The 21,312-nt window shown below is 39.2% G+C and overlaps 1 pseudogene; it reads right to left on the bottom strand.

Moving 5' to 3' along the window:
- Positions 1-6,987: 6,987 nt before the first annotated feature.
- LOC103012906 (52 kDa repressor of the inhibitor of the protein kinase-like) lies at positions 6,988-9,350 on the bottom strand (annotated as a pseudogene).
- Between the last annotated feature and the right edge of the window lie 11,962 nt (positions 9,351-21,312).

Below are 21,312 nucleotides of genomic sequence, written 5' to 3'. Positions count from 1 at the left end.
AAGAGTTCCCTGTGCTATACAGTAGGTTCTCATTAGTTATCTATTTTATGCATAGTAGTGTATATATGTCAATCCTAATCTCCCAAATCATCCCACCTCCCCCCTTCCCCCCGGGATCCATACGTCCATTCTCTACGTCTGTGTCTCGATTTCTGCTTTGCAAATAATTTCATCTGTATCATTTTACTAGATTCCACATATAAGCAATATTATATGATATTTGTTTTTCTCTTTCTGACTTACTTGTCTCTAGGTCCATCCACGTCTCTGCAAATTGCACAATTTCGTTCCTTTTTATGGCTGAGTAATATTCCATTGTATATATGTACCACATCTTCTTTATCCATTCTTCTGTTGATGGACATTTAGGTTGCTTCCGTGTCCTGGCTACTGTAAATAGTGCTGCAGTGAACACTGGGGTGCATGTATCATTTGGAATTACAGTTTTCTCTGGATATCTGCCCAGGAGTGGGATTGCTGGGTCATATGGTAGTTCTAGTTTTAGTTTTTTAAGGAACCTCCATACTGTTCTCCATAGTGGCTGTATCAATTGACACTCCCACCAACAGTGTAAGAGAGTTCCCTTTTCTCCACACCCTCTCCAGCATTTATTGTTTGTAGATTTTTTTGATGATGGCCATTCTGACCGGTGTGAGGTGATACCTCATTGTAGTTTTGATTTGCATTTGTCTAATGATTAGTGATGTTGAGCATCCTTTCATGTGTTTGTTGGGCAATCTGTATATCTTCTTTGGAGAAATGTCTATTTAGGCCTTCTGCCCATTTTTTGATTGGGTTGTTTGGTTTTTTTAATATTGAGCTGCATGAGCTGTTTATATATTTTGGAGATTAATCCTTTGTCCATTGATTCATTTGCAAATATTTTCTCCCATTCTGAGGGTTGTCTTTCATCTTGTTTATGGTTTCCTTTGCTGCACATATAATATTGATTTTAAAATTATAACTAATGAGAGAATAAGGATATAGGTTTGGCGGGAGGGCATAAGAAAAATAAATCCTGTTTTCCATAGTTGCAACATAATAGCTGCATAAATGTAAAAAAAGATAAACAGATGTAGATGCAAATTGTTTAAAAAATATGGAAATGAAACTGAGTTCCCCTAAAACCCAAGTTCTCCTGCCAAGTTTAGGATTAACCTCTCTATGCAAAACTTTATTCCCTTTCTTGTCCCCTCTGACCTCAATCCTGTGTTACCTAAATTCTAACCAACCAGAATCAGATGACTACAATTGCTGTTGTCGATAACATCGTTAACATACAGACTATGGTTGTTTCTCCAGGACAAGATGAGCTGACAGACACCCCCTGCCCCGCCCCCATCATAGACCACCAGACCAGAGACTTGTAAAGCATAGGCATCTTGACTGCCAAAACTGTGATTAAGAAATGTCACAAGACAATGATTAACCACAGTTTCTTGTTTCTTCCCCATTAAAGAACTCAAAGACCAACTTGGAAACTTGGAGTGGATCTAAGGCTGTCTCCCACTCCCTTGCTTGGCACCCTACAACTAAACACTGTTCTTTACTTCATCACAACCTGGTGTCAGTAGATTGGCTTTGCTGTGCATCTGGCGAGCAAACCCAAGTTTGGTTTGGTAACAACAGAAATATATACCAGAGCAGGAAAAAATGCTGAAAGAGATAAAAGTGGTTGCCTCTGGAGAACAGGACTGGACTGAGGCATGGGGGTAAGGGACTCCTGTTGTTCTTTTCAAGACTTGTAATACAATTTAGCTTTTTAAATTGTGTAATTGAATATCTGATTTTTGGAAGAATTTTGTAAAACAAACTGAGTGCCTAACACTGTGCATGCCAACCTTTTACTGCATGATGAATAATGGACATGTTCCCCATTGTAGTGAGCAGCATCCACATTGACTGTTACCTCTACAACCACCTAAGGACTGCGTTTGGGAACCTGAGTTTGAATTCTGACTATGCTAGGTACTGGCTAGGAGACCTCAGGCACGGGACTTCATCTCTCTGAGCCTCAGTTTCTTCAGCTGTAAAATGGAGATAATACCACAACTCTTAAAGGGTTGTTGTGAAGAATTCATGAGTCACTAGTGAAAGCAAAAGTAATGATGCCATGTTCCTTCTTAGAAAACCTCAAAGACTCCTGTTGCCTTTGAAACGAAGTCAAACTCCTTCAAAGAACTCCACTGTCTATACTCAGCTCTCTTTTTTTTTAATTGTATCTCCCACTACAATCCTACAGGCATTTTACAATCCAGCCATATCAGATTATTTGCCATTCACCAAGTGCTTTCACATGTGTACCTTTTTGCTTGCTAACCCTCCACCTGGAATGCCTCCTGTCACCTCCTCTCTGATTCTCCCCACCCTGCTACCTCACTATATCCACCTGTAGCGGTCCTGCCCTTTCCTCATTGCCCAGCTCAAACCAGCCTTCTTTTTGCAGACTTCCTTAAATTTCACCAGTCCCAAGTCATTTCCCCATCCCCAATACTCCCGTTAGGCTCTGTACCTCTACTGTTACCACAGTTCTTTGTACATAACTGCTGCTTCCTCCAGACCAGTGTTTTGTAGAGTGTGGATCAGAATTACCTGGAGTTCTTGGTAGCAATTCAGACTCCAGGGCTCCACCCCAGCCCTGTGGAATCAGAAGCTCTGCAGATGAGTGCTGAAAATCTGCATTTTCACCAGCTCTCCAGGTGATTCTTAGGCTTACTTAAGTTCCAGAACATTTGCCCTACACTGAGACACCCTTCAAAAGCATCATGCCTCATACTTCTGTGGATTCTTTCTCCCTCTGTATCTGTTGCCCAGGATATAGTAATCCTTCAATAAACAAATTTAAATATTAATTTAATGTGGCCACAAGGGGATCTTGGAATGGAAGTCATAAACGCAAATCCCAAGAATTTTACAACACCTTCTCCAACTTAGTTTTCAGTGAATTTTACTCTAAAGGCAAGGGAAAGCACTCAAGATCTTAAGGATATCACAATGTATTATTCTCTCTTCTCTCCACATTTCCTAATCCACTATTAAGTTTTCAGAAGTATAAAACAAAAGGTATAGCTTTTAATTTCTACTATACTAGAAAAAGAACTCTGTGTAGCAATTCTTAATCAGAATGAGAATAATGTTCGTGCCCTTCATCCCTGCAGCTTTTAATATCTGTACACTATATTTAATCATCTGGGCCCCTTAATTTACTGACATTTAAATGATCTCAAATTAGATTTCCTGGAGCACTGTTCCAAATAAGTAACTTTTTCAGATAACGCAAGGTCTTATTAGTCGCAAATCATGCCACTGGTTGCCACTTGCAGCTTCTACACCTTCTTGAAAAATTACCCTATTTAAAGGATTTTTTTTCCATGTGGTCAGAATCTATATAACTATGTAACCATCTGAGTTTTTACATTTTAGCCAGAATAATATCAAAATAGTGTAACATAATAGAGAAGAGGCTTCTTTCTCATCCTTAGTGCAAAGCAAGTTTGAGCACTTTAAATTAAATACTTTACATTTAAGTATGTGATAATATTTTTATATTTATGCCATATTATTTTCACATATATCATTACATTTGGTCCTCAAAATATCCCTGTGAGGCTAATAGACTTGCTATGTATGCAGCTATGGTCAACTAATCTATGACAAAGGAGGCAAGGATATACAATGGAGAAAAGACAGTCTCTTCAATAAGTGGTGCTGGGAAAATTGGACAGCTACATGTAAAAGAATGAAATTAGGACACTCCCTAACACCATACACAAAAATAAACTCAAAATGGATTAAAGACCTAAATGTAAGGCCAGACACTATAAAACTCTTAGAGGAAAACATAGGCAGAACACTCTATGACATACATCACAGCAAGATCCTTTTTGACCCAGCTCCTAGAGTAATGGAAATAAAAACAAAAATAAACAAATGGGATCTAACGAAACTTAAAAGCTTTTGCACAGCAAAGGAAACTATAAACAAGATGAAAAGACAGCCCTCAGAATGGGAGAAAATATTTGCAAATGAATCAACAGAGAAAGGATTAATCTCCAAAATATATAAACAGCTCATGCAGCTCAATAGTAAAAAAACAAACAAAGCAATCCAAAAATGGGCAGAAGACCTAAATAGACATTTCTCCAAAGAAGACTTACAGATGGCCAAGAGGCACATGAAAAGCTGCTCAGGGCTTCCCTGGTGGCGCAGTGGTTGAGAGTCTGCCTGCCAATGCAGGGGACGCGGGTTCGGGCCCTGGTCTGGGAGGATCCCACATGCCACGGAGCGGCTGGGCCCGTGAACCGCAACTGCTGAGCCTGCGCGTCTGGAGCCTGTGCTCCGCAACAAGAGAGGCCCTGATGGTGAGGGGCCTGCGCACCGCGATGAAGAGTAGCCCCCACTTGCCACAACTGGAGAAAGCCCTCGCACAGAAACGAAGACCCAACACAGCCATAAATGAATAAATAAATAAATTTAAAAAAAAAAAAAAAAAGAAAAGCTGCTCAACATCACTAATTATTAGAGAAATGCAAATCAAAACTACAATGAGTATCACCTTACACTGGTTAGAATGGGTATCATCAGAAAATCTACAAACAACAAATGCTAGAGAGGGTGTGGAGAAAAAAGAACCCTCTTGTATTGTTGGTGAGAATGTAAATTGATACAGCCACTATGGAGAATGGTATGGAGACTCCTTAAAAAACTAAAAATAGAACTACCATATGACCTAGCAATCCCACTACTGGGCATATACCCTGAGAAAACCATAATTCAAAAAGAGTCATGTACCACAATGTTCACTGCAGCACTATTTACAATAGCCAGGACATGAAAGCAACCTAAGTGTCCATCGACAGATGAATGGATAAAGAAGATGTGGCACATATATACAATGGAACACTACTCAGCCATAAAAAGAAACGAAACTGAGTTATTTGTAGTGAAGAGGATGGACCTAGAGTCTGTCACACAGAGTGAAGTAAGTCAGAAAGAGAAAAACAAATACCATATGTTAACACATATATATGGAATCTAAAAAAAAAATTGGTTCTGAAGAAGCTAGGGGCAGGACAGGAATAAAGATGCAGACATAGAGAATGGACTTGAGGACACGAAGAGGGGGAAGGATATGTTGGGACAAAGTGAGAGAGTAGCATGGACATATATACACTACCAAATGTAAAATAGACAGCTAGTCAGAAGCAGCTGCATAGCACAGGGAGATCTGCTCAGTGCTTTGTGACCACCTAGAGGGGTGGGATAGGGAGGGTGGAGGGAGATGCAAGAGGGAGGGGATATGGGGATATATGTATACGTATGGCTTACTCACTTTGTTATACAGCAGAAACTAACACAACATTGTAAAGCAATTATACTCCAATAAAGATGTTTAAAAAAAAAAAAGACACATGCACCCCAGTGTTCATTGCAGTACTATTTACAATAGCGAGGTCACGGAAGCAACCTAAATGCCCACCGACAGATGAATGGATAAAGAAGATGTGGTGCATATATACAATGGAATATTACTCAGCCATAAAAAGGAACGAAATTGGGTCATTTGTAGAGATGTGGATGGACCTAGAAACTGTCATACAGAGTGAAGTAAATCAGAAAGAGAAAAACAAATATCGTATATTAACACATATATGTGGAATCTAGAAAAATGGTACAGATGAACCAGTTTGCAAGGCAGAAATAGAGACACAGTAGAGAACAAACGTATGGACACCAAGGGGGAAAAGTGGCGAGGGGTGGTGGTGGGATGAATTGGGAGATTGGGATTGACATATATACACTAATATGTATAAAATAGATAACTAATAAGAACCTGCTGTATAAAATAATAAATAAAACTAAAAAAAAAAGAATGTATGCAGCACAAGAATAAAACATGAATGCCAGCTCAGAGGCAATGAAGTATAAAACCAGAAATTGCTTCTTAATTCCTTTGTCAATTAAAAATAAATAAAAATAAGTTAAGAGCTTGGCCTTACAGTTTTTCATTTTTTGTTTTTTTAAACAAAATTCACATTTTATTTAGGTTGAAATAAACTATACAAAATTGATTTTCTTCACCAAAAATAACAGCAATATTTTCTGCATTATTCCTAGATAAACCACAAAACACTTATCTTTGTAGGTTTTCTAGGTTTTGCTTGTAAATCAAGATGAGGCAGTAGATACAGTCATGGAAAAAGACAGAATAAAACAGACAAATCAGTTGTCACTATCGATGACCTCTGATCCTGTCTTGACCATGAAACAGAAGTGTTCAACATATACTTGCCAAAAAGCTTATGAAGATGTAGGCTCAATAAAGGAATGTAAACAGCAATAACCAGATGTGGAACAACAATCGCAGGCTCTTCCATTCAAACTTTAACTATAACTTGTTCCTTTAACTTCATTTGATAAAGACAAAATCTACACTGAAATCCTTGTATGGCGATCACACACGTTTCTCTTACAGTCTGACAATTTTCTTAATGGTTCCTTACAGATTTTTAACAGCATACTAAAAACTCCTACTATTCAAAGGTCAGTCATGAGCTTCATTGTAACGTTTCATAAAATGTATTCCTTCCTCCCGTATTCCTCAAAGTTTATTTCTTCAAAGAACTGATAACTCAATACCTGACAATTGGATCCACAGTGATAAATTTTATGTCTAAAATGACTCAATTAATACAATTCCAAACTGCCATTAGCAAAGATCACACAGAGTGTAACATGGTATTTTCAGTGCTATCTTCTGGAAGAACAGTTAGGTCTCCAAAGCATGGGAGTTCAAACGGGCCATTTAAACAGGCAAATTATCAATGACTAATGTACTCAATGGGAGGCCTACAGGTCAAGATATTCAGTGATTAAGTGGCCTACGTACACCTTACAACTTTTCTGTAAGATATTTTCAAACTTCTTACAGATTTTTTCAAATATCAAATATAAGAAAAAGCCTATTTTAAACGTCTCTTAAGTATTTCAATGGTTTGAATTATCTGTAGGAAGCTCTGACTTACTTGTATAGAGTTTGATATATGTATCCACCATTAAATCCAAATCATGTTTTATATCAAAATTTATGTTAAGCAAAGCCAAGTTACTTGAATTTTGGTCTGTCAAACTGTTCCTCAGGTATGCTTTGAGACGCTTTTGCCCATTTTCATAGCATTCATTCTCAACATTCATCACAGGAAGAATACATAGGACCTTCAGTAATGCATAAACATTAGGAAAAAACTTGATGTCTAGCAGATGAAGGGCTTCATAAATAGTGGATGGAAGTTTTATATCTTTCCCTCTGTGTTTCCACTTGATTCTCCAACACTACAGCTCAGCAGACAGCGTGTCAGGGTTAGGTAAATCACTTCTGTACATGTCAGCATGATGCTCCTCTGATGTATTAAATTTGAGCTGTTCCATGACAGAAGGTACCAGAGATAAGCATTTAAGAGCTCTGAGGTGCTGTTCTAAGAATATATCTTTCAGTTCCTGAATAATGTGTTCCACTGTTGGAACACTTAGAGTTTCTTTATAGTAACTCTCAGAGGTTAGCTGAGATTCCAGGTTACTATGCTGAGCTCTGTGAAATTTCCCTGGGAGTTTCATCTGAATACCAAGTTTGGTTGCCAAATTTGTGGCTTCCTCAAACAAAAATTCATGATAAACTTCGATATTTTCCATCACTTCATTTAGTGAATGCAGCACTGCAGTCAAACTACTGGCTGCAAAGAAGACATCAGAGGTTTGCCCCTGAAGATTTTTCCCAAAGGCTCTTGTAAAACATAGAACATTTTTAAGAACAACAATGGTAAAGATGAAATCACAATCTGTTACCACACTACAGAGTACAAATGCTCAGCCAGCTATACAGTTATTCCATCTAACATTTGTGTCACTATTTATACCATCTAAACACAAAACAAGTGCTTGTAGGAGGTCCACTAAGATTTCAAAAGCATCATGCCTGCCTGTCCACTGAGAATGGCAAATTTCCTTCAGTTCTTTGCCCCTCCCTTCATTGTTCTGAAGGAGGACAGAAATTACATTATCAAACTCTAAAAGCAGTTGTAGTGATCGATGGAAAAAAGAACAAACTTCCTCAGCTGTTCCTAATGCGACAGATACTCCCATAACAGGCACTGATTTTGCCAACCACATATTTAAGGCACAGGAAGAGCAGAGTGTGTAGGTAGCTTGGGGATATTTCCCTAAAAGTCTAGAAGCAACAACTTTCATTTTGGAAGAAAATCCACTGGACACAATGTAAGCCTGGCCACGACAGTACTCCACATTTAATCCCCACTTCAGTTATCGTAGTGTGAAATTTCACAGCCAAAATTTCTGCATCAGCTTCATAAGGCAGGAAGCCCACAAATTCCTCTCTCAGGTTGTGAGCTTCGTCAACAAACCTCACCAACACAGGCAGGTGCTCTTCCCCTGCTATGTCCACCACATCATCAGTGACGATGGAAAAAAAGTGAGAGTCTCTCACTTCCCTGAGGGTTTCTTCCCAAATGCAGTTCTCACAGATCTCTAGCATCTGTTTCTGCTGTGTTTTCGAACAGAACAATGTGTTAACTGCTGTTGCCTCAAAGCGCCTTCTCAGAACCTCTTCACCAGAATTGATCTGGCACTCCAGCAGTGCTTGAAAGTTATCAGAAGTAAAGAGACCTTCTGGGATTTCATCAGCTTCATGTCCATCCAGAGGTATGTTCTGTTTTCCCATAAAACCAAAATTTCAAATAAAGATTTTAAGTATTCTTTGTTTTCCTTCTCTTCAAAGGTTAAAGGTAAAATGTCTTCATCCTGCTCTTCACCCCCTTCTTCTGCACTGGGGTTCTGAGCATTGCTGTTTTTATTTCCTTATGGTTTGGCTCCTGTTCAGAAGTTTCATCAGTTTTTTTCTGTTTCAGTGTCGTGATTTCATCTTCACTCAATTCTTTTATTCGTTTTCTGTGTCTACTGTGTGGATTATTCAAATAGCTGGTAAGATCAAATATTGTTGGTATTGCATTATCTTGAAGAACTGTCCTATAAGGACTCTCCCAATGACTTCACAAGTATCTGCTTCAATTAGTTTTGAGAATAAAATAACCCAATCATTCTTTAGTTTTCTGATGCCTCTGCAAAATGTATAGTTCTACAGATCATAGAAGTCTCAAAGTGGCACACAATCGATAATGCTTATTTAGTTGATCAGGTGTTTTATCTTCTTAGTCTGCTCTCCTACAATTCTCCACCCACTTCTGGCATCTGGCTGGATCCCACGGGAACCTGATAAAGGCCAGGTCCGACTGCGTGCTCATCCCCGTGCAGTTGGGGGCCACGCAGAAGTTCAGCATTGTCCTCTGCACGCCGGCCGGCCCAGCCCTCCCCGCCCTGCCTCCTCAGGGCAGCCAGCCCACCCGTAGGGGCCAGAGAGGGGAGGCCTTACAGTTTTTAAAAAGACATTTCTGGTCTTGTTTATGGTTTCCTTTGCTGTGCAAAAGCTTTTCAGTTTCATTAGGTCCCATTTGTTTATTTGTGTTCTTATTTCCATTTCTCTAGGAGCTGGGTCAAAAAGGATCTTGCTGTGATTTATGTCATAGAGTGTTCTGCCTATGTTTTCCTCTAAGAGTTTGATAGTGTCTGGCCTTACATTTAGGTCTTTAATCCATTTTGAGTTTATTTTTGTGTATGGTGTTAGGGAGTGTTCTAATTTCATACTTTTACATGTAGCTGTCCAGTTTTCCCAGCACCACTTATTGAAGAGGCTGTCTTTTCTCCACTGTATATGCTTGCCTCCTTTATCAAAGATACGGTGACCATATGTGCGTGGGTTTATCTCTGGGTTTTCTATCCTGTTCCATTGATCTATGTTTCTGTTTTTGTGCCAGTACCATACTGTCTTGATTACTGTAGCTTTGTAGTATAGTCTGAAGTCAGGGAGCCTGATTCCTCCAGCTCCATTTTTCGTTCTCAAGATTGCTTTGGCTATTCAGGGTCTTTTGTGTTTCCATACAAATGGTGAAATTTTTTGTTCTAGTTCTGTGAAAAATGCCAGTGGTAGTTTGATAGGGATTGCATTGAATCTGTAGATTGCTTTGGGTAGTGGAGTCATTTTCACAATGTTGATTCTTCCAATCCAAGAACATGGTATATCTCTCCATCTATTTGTATCATCTTTAATTTCTTTCATCAGTGTCCTATAATTTTCTGCATACAGGTCTTTTGTCTCCTTAGGTAGGTTTATGCCTAGATATTTTATTCTTTTTGTTGCAATGGTAAATGGGAGTGTTTTCTCAACCCTCAGAATGGGAGAAAATATTTGCAAATGAAGCAACTGACAAAGGATTAATCTCCAAAATTTACAAGCAGCTCATGCAGCTCAATATCAAAAAAACAAACAACCCGATCCAAAAATGGGCAGAAGACCTAAACAGACATTTCTCCAAAGAAGACATACAGATTGCCAACAAACACATGAAAGAATGCTCAACATCATTAATCATTAGAGAAATGCAAATCAAAACTACAATGAGATATCATCTCACACTGGTCAGAATGGCCATCATCAAAAAATCTAGAAACAATAAATGCTGGAGAGGGTGTGGAGAAAAGGGAACCCTCTTGCACTGTTGGTGGGAATGTAAATTGATACAGCCACTATGGAGAACAGTATGGAGGTTCCTTCAAAAACTAAAAATAGAACTACCATACGACCCAGCAACCCCACTACTGGGCATATACCCTGAGAAAACCATAACTCAAAAAGAGTCATGTACCAAAATGTTCATTGCAGCTCTATTTACAATAGCCAGGACATGGAAGCAACCTAAGTGTCCATCATCGGATGAATGGATAAAGAAGATGTGGCACATATATACAATGGAATATTACTCAGCCATAAAAAGAAATGAAATGGAGTTATTTGTAGTGAGGTGGATGGAGTTAGAGTCTGTCATACAGAGTGAAGTAAGTCAGAAAGAGAAAAACAAATACAGTATGCTAACACATATATATGGAATCTAAGGGAAAAAAAAAGTCATGAAGAACCTAGTGGCAAGACGGGAATAAAGACACAGACCTACTAGAGAATGGACTTAAGGATATGGGGAGGGGGAAGGGTAAGCTGGGACAAAGTGAGAGAGTGGCATGGACTTATATACACTACCAAACGTAAAACAGGTAGCTAGTGGGAAGCAACCGCATAGCACAGGGATAGGGAAGTGGGATAGAGGGGTGGGATAGGGAGGGTGGGAGGGAGGGAGATGCAAAAGGGAAGAGATATGGGAACATACGTATAGGTATAACTGATTCACTTTGTTATAAAGCAGAAACTAACACACCATTGTAAAGCAATTATACTCCAATAAAGATGTTAAAAAAAAAATTCTGAAGGGCCTCAGGTGTGTAGCTTGAAAAGCCCGGAATTTTAATGTGAATGCTTTCTCATAGCTTCTCAGCCTACTGAAATCCTACCTAGCTTTTGGGAGTGCGTCCATAAAGGCTTCTCAGACCTTTGTTATTTCTTATTCATGGACCATTCATCCCTTCTCTGAACTTCTACAGAAGTTATAGAGCCCACACTACTTAACCTAGTTTAATAAGCAGACTGAATGGTATGACTCAAGAAAGTGTACTTTATCAGGAGTTCAAAGACATAGATTTTGGTTTGTGCCCATGTGGCCCCACTGCGCAAGTAACTCACTTACTCTGATTCCTGTCTGTTAAATGGGTGTGGTAGTAATAATTCTACCTGCCTCATATGGCTGTTATGAGGGTTAAATGAGATGATTCTTACAAATGTTTTTTGGAAACTCAAGGCATTTAGCAGCTGCATGCTGTCTAGTATTGAAGTTTAGTTTCATTGACATTAGCACTTTTGTCTCCCCAATGTGATTGTAAGCACCTTGAGGATAAAGATCAACTTTAAAGTTTTTTCTTATCTCCTTACAGTGCTATGTGTATAATAAATATTTAGAGCAGTTAGTTTTTATAATTATCAAGTACATTAACATAGTGCTTCATAGTTGCTAAAGCATTTTCACATACATTGTATCCATGGTGTACCTCCAGTTTTATATTGCCACAGGACTGAGATTTCGGGAGGCACAGTGACTTTCCCAAGGCCACACAGTTAGTGGAGTTGTTGGAACTATTACACAAGTCTGCAGGTTTGCAGTCTGTGGCTCTTCTCACTGCGTGATTAGACCTTTTGTAATCTGGGCACTATCAAAAAGCTACTTTAGTCTAGGTAGTTCATGCAGTTCTGGTTGTAGAAGAGATTTGACTTTGTAAACTACGTAAGTCTTCTGGGAGTGACATTATTGATTCTCTACTTTACAGCCGGTTCCATCTGCGCCTTTGACAGCGTTATTTTATCTTTCAGTATAACAGCGAGTGTAGTTAGAGTGTAGTTAGAGTATGGCACCTGCCCAGAGTGATGCGTGGTTTGGGATTTCTCCATTTCAATGAAGCCAATTCTTAATTTTCGAAATTGTGGATTGTCCAGGGTCTCTGTTGGGCTGGTCTTTTCCCTTTCTGCTATGGCCCACTTTTTGTACATGTCATGGTGAGCTAGAATTCTGATCAGAAGGAAACCCAGCAAGGGGAAGAGAGGGTGACCAATTTCAGTCCTAAAATGTGATACTTTTTCATCACTCTGCACAAAATGTTTTAGAGAAGAGGTCGAAGTTATTGGACAAGCACTCATTTTAAAATTATCTGGGTATTTTCCCCCTCCACGTTCTCCTGGTCCTAATTTAGTACTGACTGTGCCATCCAAATTAATCCCAAACAAAAATAAACAGTCAATGTATCATTGTATTCCAATTATTATAATTAAAACCTGAATTTGGGTCAAAATGTGCTCTTTAAATCACCTAGAGTTTGACTAGGAATGATGGTAATGGTGATGCAGTGGGCTACTGACAAGACCTTCGCAAATTCTCATCAATTTCTGTAGTGATTTTGACATTTCATCAAAGCTCAGGAGGGAATTGAGCAATTATTTATTTGATTTTAAAAATCACAGGGTGTCAGAATGTACTCAAGTGACTACAAATGAAATGCTTTAAAAAAGAACTGCAGTGGGTGTATCACAACTGAAATTAGAGCAAGTGTCAGTATGTCAGCTGCAAACTGACAGGTCTTGCACAAGGCACTTAAGGTTAATGAGTGATATTTAATTTGGCCAGAGTGACCAAAAAACTTCAAAGATGTGAAGTCATCTTAGAAAAGGGCTACTTAAAGTAAGAGTCTAGAGGAAGCTGATGTAGCTTTAAAAGCAGCAAATGTATATCACAATATAATAGTATTGTTATATTAGTATTAGTATAGGTGTTAGTATTGGGTTGGCCAAAAAGTCCGTTCGGGTTTTTCCGTAAGCTCTAATGGAAATAATAATAATAATGCAACTGTCGTTTGTTTGGTGCGTACCATGTGCCAGGCACTGTACACTAAAGCATGTACCCGTACGATCTCATTTGTCCTCAGTTCAACCTTAGGTTGCTCCATTTACAACTCAGCAAGCAAAGGTTCAGGGAATGAAAAGCTGGGATTTGAAACCCATGTCTATCACATTACAGAACCCAGTTTTCTAACCCTTTACCTATTATATGGGTATTGTGTCAGATCTAACATTTACTGTACTGTTGTGTGACCTTGGAGAAGATGCTTTCCCTCTGTCAAAATATCTCCATCTGTAAAATGAAGGAACTTGACTGTGAGTTTTCCTATCTCTAAAGTCTTTTAAGAATGAATGGGTACATAGACCTTTGGACGGGGTGAAGTGTTGTGGAGGAGTAGGGGGAACTGGTGTGAAAATGGTGCACAGGTGAAACAGGACCTTAGAGCTTGAATGGGCACTCTTGCTCTGTGATATGAGCCACTCCTCTGCTCTGGGCCAGTTTGTACCTTTCTCAACAGGCTTTGTTATTCTGGGCTTCAGAAAGTCCTAGAGGGAGGTAGAAGAGTTTCTGGACATTAGGAAAGAAGGTTCTTTTTTGGATTTTCTTCTTATTAGCACACTAGCCTCTGGAGGTGAGCACATCCCAATGGCCTGGATCTGAAGGCATGAAGACAACTCGAAAGCCCTACACTGAAAGTCAAGAAACTGGCGGTTGAGCAGTGCTGATGTGGAGGCAAAAACAAATTTTTGTTTCTTTTTCTCCAGCCATTAACAAATTTTTAACGTAAGTAATTTAAATGTAATATATAATGTGCGTTTTTTTGTTGTTGTTGTTGGCTGCACTGGGTCTTCGTTGCTTGCGTGGGCTCTCTGTTGTGGGCTTCTCTTTAGTTGCGGCGCACAGGTTTAGTTGCCCCGCGGCACGTGGGATCTCAGTTCCCTGACCAGGGATTGAACCTGCATCCCCTGCATTGGAAGGCGAATTCTTCACCACTGGACCACCAGGGAAGTCCTTAATGTGTTTTTAATATTTAATTTTGTAGAAAATTAGATATATGTATATATAAAAAAACAAAAATTAAAAGCATCCACAATCCAACTGCTTAGAGAATAGCTCTTAATAGTTTCATGTATATTGTTACAGACTCCAGATTTTAAAAAACAAACTAGGCTGTCACTAGTTTCTCTGTTTCTCAGCACCTTTGGTCAGGAGTGGGGTGGGGGTGGGGTGACCAATCCCGTTGTTCAGATTGTTCTTTCTTACGGTGATTGTTTGATATTAGTAACCTAGACTGAGAATGGAAAAGATAATATGGATAATTCTGTGTTATCAGTCTCCGACCTATGACTGGCAGCTCATTGTTTATTCACCAGTTGTCTTTGCTGATAATACTTTTAATCAGTTAGTGACTGATTATGTACTTTTATTTCTCATTACATCTATAAAAAGGAAATTCTTCAAGAACCGACTCCAAATTATACTATTTTTTTTCCTTTATCTCAATTTGCCTTTTATCCTGAGAGATTTTTAAAAGAGTAATTGGTGTTATTTTGTGTAACCATTTGTTCTCTAAGGTGGGTCTCTTTAGTTTTTAAGGATGACTTTGGTCTTCTCAAGGTCAGGCCAATTTTAAAACAGAATTTTCCTGAATATTATATTTTAGTGTTTTGAGAAAGGCAGTTTTCACACTCCTGAGGGACAGACATTTTTGAAAACTGTTTTGATGGAAACTACGGTTCATAATGATCAAAGTCTCCTCCGAACCTGTTACTTTCTTTGAAAAGCTTAAAAGCACATTGTTCCTCCCCCAAGTGTATCCCCTAGAGAAATTCTTGCACATCTGCACAGATGGCATGTACCGGGATGTTCATTATTAGTGATAGCAAAAATTGTAAGTATCTTAAGTGTTCTATCAATGGGAGAACAGATAAATAAATTATATATATTTGTATATGCTCCATCCATCAGCATGGGTGAATCTCAAAACTGTCAAGCAAAAAGTTGCTGATGAACCTAGGGGCAGGACAGGAATAAAGACGCAGACGTAGAGAATGGACTTGAGGACACGGGGAGGGGGAAGGGTAAGCTGGGACGAAGTGAGAGAGTAACATTGACGTATATACACTACCAAATGTAAAATAGATAGCTAATGGGAAGCAGCTGCATAGCACAGGGAAATCAGCTCGGTGCTTTCTGACCACCTAAAGGGGTGGGATAGGGAGGGTGGGAGGGAGATGCAAGAGGGAGGGGATATGGGGATATATATATATACGTATAGCTGATTCACTTTGTTATACAGCAGAAACTAACACAACATTGTAAAGCAATTATACTCCAATAAAGATGTTAAAAAAATGCTGAATGATAAATATGGTAGGATACCATTTATACAAAGTTAAAAACTATGCAAAATGTATCTGTTTGGATAAGCTAGGTTATGCTGCTTTAACAAACACTCCCAAATCTTAGTGACTTACAGCCATGATATGGCCGGCATAGATTACTTGGGGTTCATGAGTAATTTAGAGTCGCAGGCTGATATAAGCTTCATTTTATCACATGCTTCACTGATCACTTTACCAATGGGAAGCAGATAATGTGACTTGCATGGTAGTTCTTAAAGCTTCTCCTGGAAGTGGCACATTTCACTGTCACTCATATTTCATTGTCCAAAACAAGTCACACAGCTACACTGAACTTTAAGGGGACTGGGAAGGATAATCTTACCATGTGCTTTGAGGGTAAGATCACCCCAAGTATTTGGTGAATAACTCTAATAACTACTAGACTAAACAATACTCTGTAGTGCATATGGATATATACAAGTATAGTAAAAGTACACAGATTTGAATGGAACAATTGAACTCCAAATTCAGATTAGTGATACCTCTCTGGAGGGAGGGAAGGAGGAGAGTGGGATGGGATGAGAAAGCTGAATAACTGGTATCTACCTCTTCAGTTAACTCTTTTCTCCACTCTGCTCTCTGCCAGGGGAGGCTGACCTGTATCAACCTTATCAATGGTTTCTCCATGTTCTGTGGCTTCAGGATGGGTTTGGACAATGGGAAAGCCAGTAGGAGATCAGAAAGAGACTAGAGAGTATTCTTCTGGCTCCCTCTCCATGAGGTCACCTCAGACTGACTATGTCCCTTGACCAGAGGTCTCTGCTACTCTCAAAGAGGCCAATTCTACATGATTATTCTTTGGATTCCAGGCATCTCTCCTTTTCTTATCCCTTTGGGCCTAACGGTGGTAATAGTTTAGTTGCTACTAGTTGCAAGTTTCTGCACTGTCCATTGTAGTTCTCTTATACCCGATCAAAAAATGGGCAGAAGATCTAAGTAGTCATTTCTCCAAAGAAGACATACAGAACATGAAACAGGCCAACAGGCACATGAAAAAACACTCAGCATAGCTAATTATTAGAGAAATGCAAATCAAAACTACAATGAGGTTATCACTTTACTCCGGTCAAAATGGCCATCATCAAAAAGTCTATATAAAATATTTCATAATTAAAGAACAAACTGCAAAATTTATGTCAAACACACTGTAAACATCACAATGCCCTCCCCCCAAAAAACCTTTAAAATTCTATTTTTTAAACCTATTCTATTGACAGTTTCTAAAGTATGGAGATTAAGTTGGTTTTTGTTCCTTTTTCCTTTGTGATTTTTCTGTTTCATAAAACAAACAAACAAACAGAAAAACTCCCAAACAGTAGGAGTTCTGTTAGCTGACCGCTGAGTGGTTTCTGGTTCCTCTATGATACATGTAATACTTGCAGCACATGTAAAGTTCATAGCTGGTAGGCATCTCCCTATGCGCCTATATGGCCCTTTTCCTACTGGTTGAGGTGTATGCTTATCAAGAATCATTTGTATGCTCACAATCTTTTTATATGCTAATTAAGCTTGATATCCTAACTATTTAATTAAATGTCAAGAAAACCAATGAGATATAACTGTAAAAGAAAGATTTTTTTCCTGTAGGAATGCTCAGATAAAAGCCTTGGAAAGGGCTTCCCTGGTGGCACAGTGGTTGAGAATCTGCCTGCCAATGCAGGGGACACGGGTTCGAGCCCTGGTCTGGGAGGATCCCACATGCCGCGGAGCAACTAGGCCCGTGAGCCACAACTGCTGAGCCTGCGCGTCTGGAGCCTGTGCTCCGCAACAAGAGAGGCCACGATAGTGAGAGGCCCGCGCACTGCAATGAAGAGTGGCCCCCGCTTGCCGCAACTAGAGAAAGCCCTCGCACAGAGACGAAGACCCAACACAGCCAAAAAAAATAAAAATAAATAAATTAATTAATTTTAAAAAAAAGCCTTGGAAAGACACAATAAAGGTGAGCCTCTAAAATAAATCTGTATTAATTAGGTATGAGCAAGAAAATTAAAAGATTTGTAAAAATATTATAAAAATTAGAAGGCCTCTCTCAGACTGTTTGGCAGGCGTTTTTTTAAGTTATTGCTCCAATTCAAACAAAATGTAACTAGAAATTATAGTGTATTCACTATGAGTATGCATTTCATAAGAAAGATGAACAGAACTCTGGATACATCTCAAGAGAAGACCTTGGCTTCACATTACAGGACTGGTTAAGGAATGTACACTTTCATGCTTTATGTTAAAAATATGGAAAACAACTACAAAACTCTAATGAAAGAAATCAAAGATTTAAGTAAATGGAGATATTCCATATGCATGGATAGGAAGAATCAATATTGTCAAGATGTCAGTTCTTTCCAACTTGTTTTATAGATTCAAAGCAGTCCCAGTTAAAATCCCAGGAAATTATTTTGTGGACATTGACTTTAGAATCAGTTTGTCAACATAGAAAACCTAGATGACCTTGGATATGACAATGACTTTTTAGATACTACACCAAAGGCATGATCCATGAAAGAAATAATTGATAACTTGAACTTCATTAAAATTATAAACTTCTGCCCTGCAAAAGATGCTGTCAAGAGAATAAGACAAACCACAGACTGGCAGAAAATACTGCAAAAGACAAATCTGATAAAGGACTGTAACCCAATATATAACTCAAAATATACAAAGAACTCTTAAAACGCAACAGAAAGAAAACAACACCCCAATTAAAAAATGGGCGAGAGATCTGAAGAGACACCTCACGAAAGAAGATATATAGATGGTGAATAAGCATATGAAAAGATGCTCAACAACATATATCATTAGGGAATCGCAAATTAAAACCACAATGAGATACCACTACACAAGTATTAGAATAGCCAAAATCCAGAACACTGACAATGCCAAATGCTGATGAGGATGTGGAGTAATAGGAACTCTCATTCACTGCTGGTGAATAGCCTCCATCTATATTTATAAAATATTTATATTTATAAAATGTTAGGAAAAGCCTGACATTTGTTTAGAGACTAGGCTTCTGAAGTTTACATTGTCTGGTTTATTGTCTTAGTGTCTCTTTCCCTCTAAGGAATATCTCTATCTTCTTGGAAGGAAATTTCTTCTTCCTCTCAGTCAAACCAAGTTGTTCTAGTAGAGCATCCAACTGTCCTTGGTTACAAGGGTAGGCACATGAGAGAGAATGGAAACAGTAGAGCGGGCAGCCAGGTGGTATTTGAGGTCTCAGTTCCAACTGTTCTGAGAACAGACACACCCTTTGGTTTGGTTATGTGAACCATTAACGTTCCTTTTTTGCATAAGGTTAGAGTTGAGTTTCTGTTGCTTATGAGAAGAGTCTCAAAGAAAACGCTCTTAATCTGTTCACTCTTTTCCATTCTTACCACAAGTGCCCTAGTTAATATTCTTATGACCTCTTACATCTACTGTTAAAATAGTTTCCTGACAAGCCTCCCCATGTTCATGGAGGAAGTGAATATTTAATTGTATTTCATTTTATTGCAAGTGCTGGGTGCCACAGGTCCCTAACAGGAAGGCAGGGCTGGAATCTTGGCCCAGATTGGGGGCAGTGATGGTGGCAGCAAAAGCGGTAATAGTGATGGCATCAGCTGTTGGTCATGGGGAGTGATAGTACTGCACATGGGGGTAAGTGCTGGGACCCAAGGTCGGAGGTTGTCTTTCCCATCTGTCCCCAGAGCCTGTCCCTGTAGTGTAGGTACAAACATCAACTCTGGCCTGAATACCAGGACAAGAGCTGTCTGTGCTCAAGCAGTAAATTTGTTAGTAAATTATTATAAAAACAAAAGCATGTACATGGACATTGTACTAACCATTTCAGGGAGTTATTAGAATTCTTCAAGGAGTTTAGAATTTCTGGTTTTGAAACCTGCTAAAACATTGCAAAGCAAATATCCACAGGCTTAGAAATAAAAGTCAAATTTATAGATCATTACATTTCACAGAAAAAAACACTATTTTCATATGAAGACTTGGATCTTAGTGTTTCTGTTTCTCTGGTTGAACGTGAGTAATACAGTGTTCTATGGGGAAAGTCCCAAAAGTGTAGTACTTCTGGAAGGAAGATACCAGATAATGAAAGGTACAAAAAAAAGCAAAAACAGAAAAACAAAACCAACCCAGCCTAACTTATAATTCACCAATTATAAATCTTTTTTAATCAAAAAAAAAGAAAGGTCTAGACCAGCACTGAACAATAATAGTACTTTTGCGATGACGATGATGGAAATGTTCTCTATCAGTGCTTCCCAGTTCAGTAGCTACTAGTCACATGTGGCTATTGAATATTTGAAGTGTGGCTAGTATGACTGACTATGTGAATATTTAACTTTAATTAATTTAACTTTAAATAACTACAAGTGTCTAGTGGCTAATGTAGTAGACAGCAAAGGTCTAGACACTCTGATATATGGGAATCTCCTGAAAGAAACAAATATGTTACTTTGGACAAGTAAGACTTGAGCAGAACATGTTGGCTATTTTCAAATATCTGAAGGATTGTCATGTGATTGTTTAGAAACACTCACTGTGATTCCACAAAGCAGAACCAGAAGTACTGAATAAATGGTTACACAGGGACCAGTTATGGACTTTATATAAAGAACTTTCTAGGGGGCTTCCCTGGTGGCGCAGTGGTTAAGAATCCGCCTGCCAATGCAGGGGAGACGGGTTCGAGCCCTGGTCCGGGAAGATCCTACATGCCGTGGAGCAACAAAGCCCGTGCGCCACAACTACTGAGCCTGTGCTCTGGAGCCCGTGAGCCACAACTACTGAAGCCGGTATGCCTAGAGCCCGTGCTCCACAACAAGAGAAGCCACTGCAATGAGAAGCCCGTGCACTACAACAAAGAGCAGCCCCCACTCACTGCAACTAGAGAAAGCCCGCGTGCAGCAACAAAGACCCAACACAGCCAAAAATAAATAAATAAATAAATATTTAAAAAAAAAAGAACTTTCTAACAACTAGTGCGTCTAAAACTGCAATGGGTGACTAGACTAAATGTCCTTCAAGGTCCCTTTCTTGTGCTGTGAATCTATGATTTTATGATCTAAATGTTGGTAATGGTGTACTACAGAGGGAATTTCTTTCCAGCTAGATAGCCATGTAATACAAAGGTCATTTAGGACACCCAGGCTATGTGGCCTTGTCTATTTTTCTATTAAATCCTGAATGAAATATATTCTGTCAATATCTGAGATTAAGAGTTCTATTTTCGGGGCTTCCCTGGTGGCGCAGTGGTTGAGAATCTGCCTGCCAATGCAGGGGAGACGGGTTCGCGCCCTGGTCTGGGAGGATCCCACGTGCCGCGGAGCAGCTGGGCCCGTGAGCCACAACTACTGAGCCTGCGCATCTGGAGCCTGTGCCCCACAACAAGAGAGGCCGCGATAGTGAGAGGCCCGCGCACCGCGATGAAGAGAGTGGCCCCCGCTCGCCGCAACTGGAGAAAGCCCTCGCACAGAAACGAAGACCCAACACAGCCAAAAATAAATAAATTAATTAATTAA

The sequence above is a fragment of the Balaenoptera acutorostrata genome, chromosome X, assembly GCF_949987535.1.
Source record: "Balaenoptera acutorostrata chromosome X, mBalAcu1.1, whole genome shotgun sequence".
NCBI lineage: Eukaryota > Metazoa > Chordata > Mammalia > Artiodactyla > Balaenopteridae > Balaenoptera > Balaenoptera acutorostrata.
This window is presented reverse-complemented; position numbering and strand designations above follow the sequence as displayed.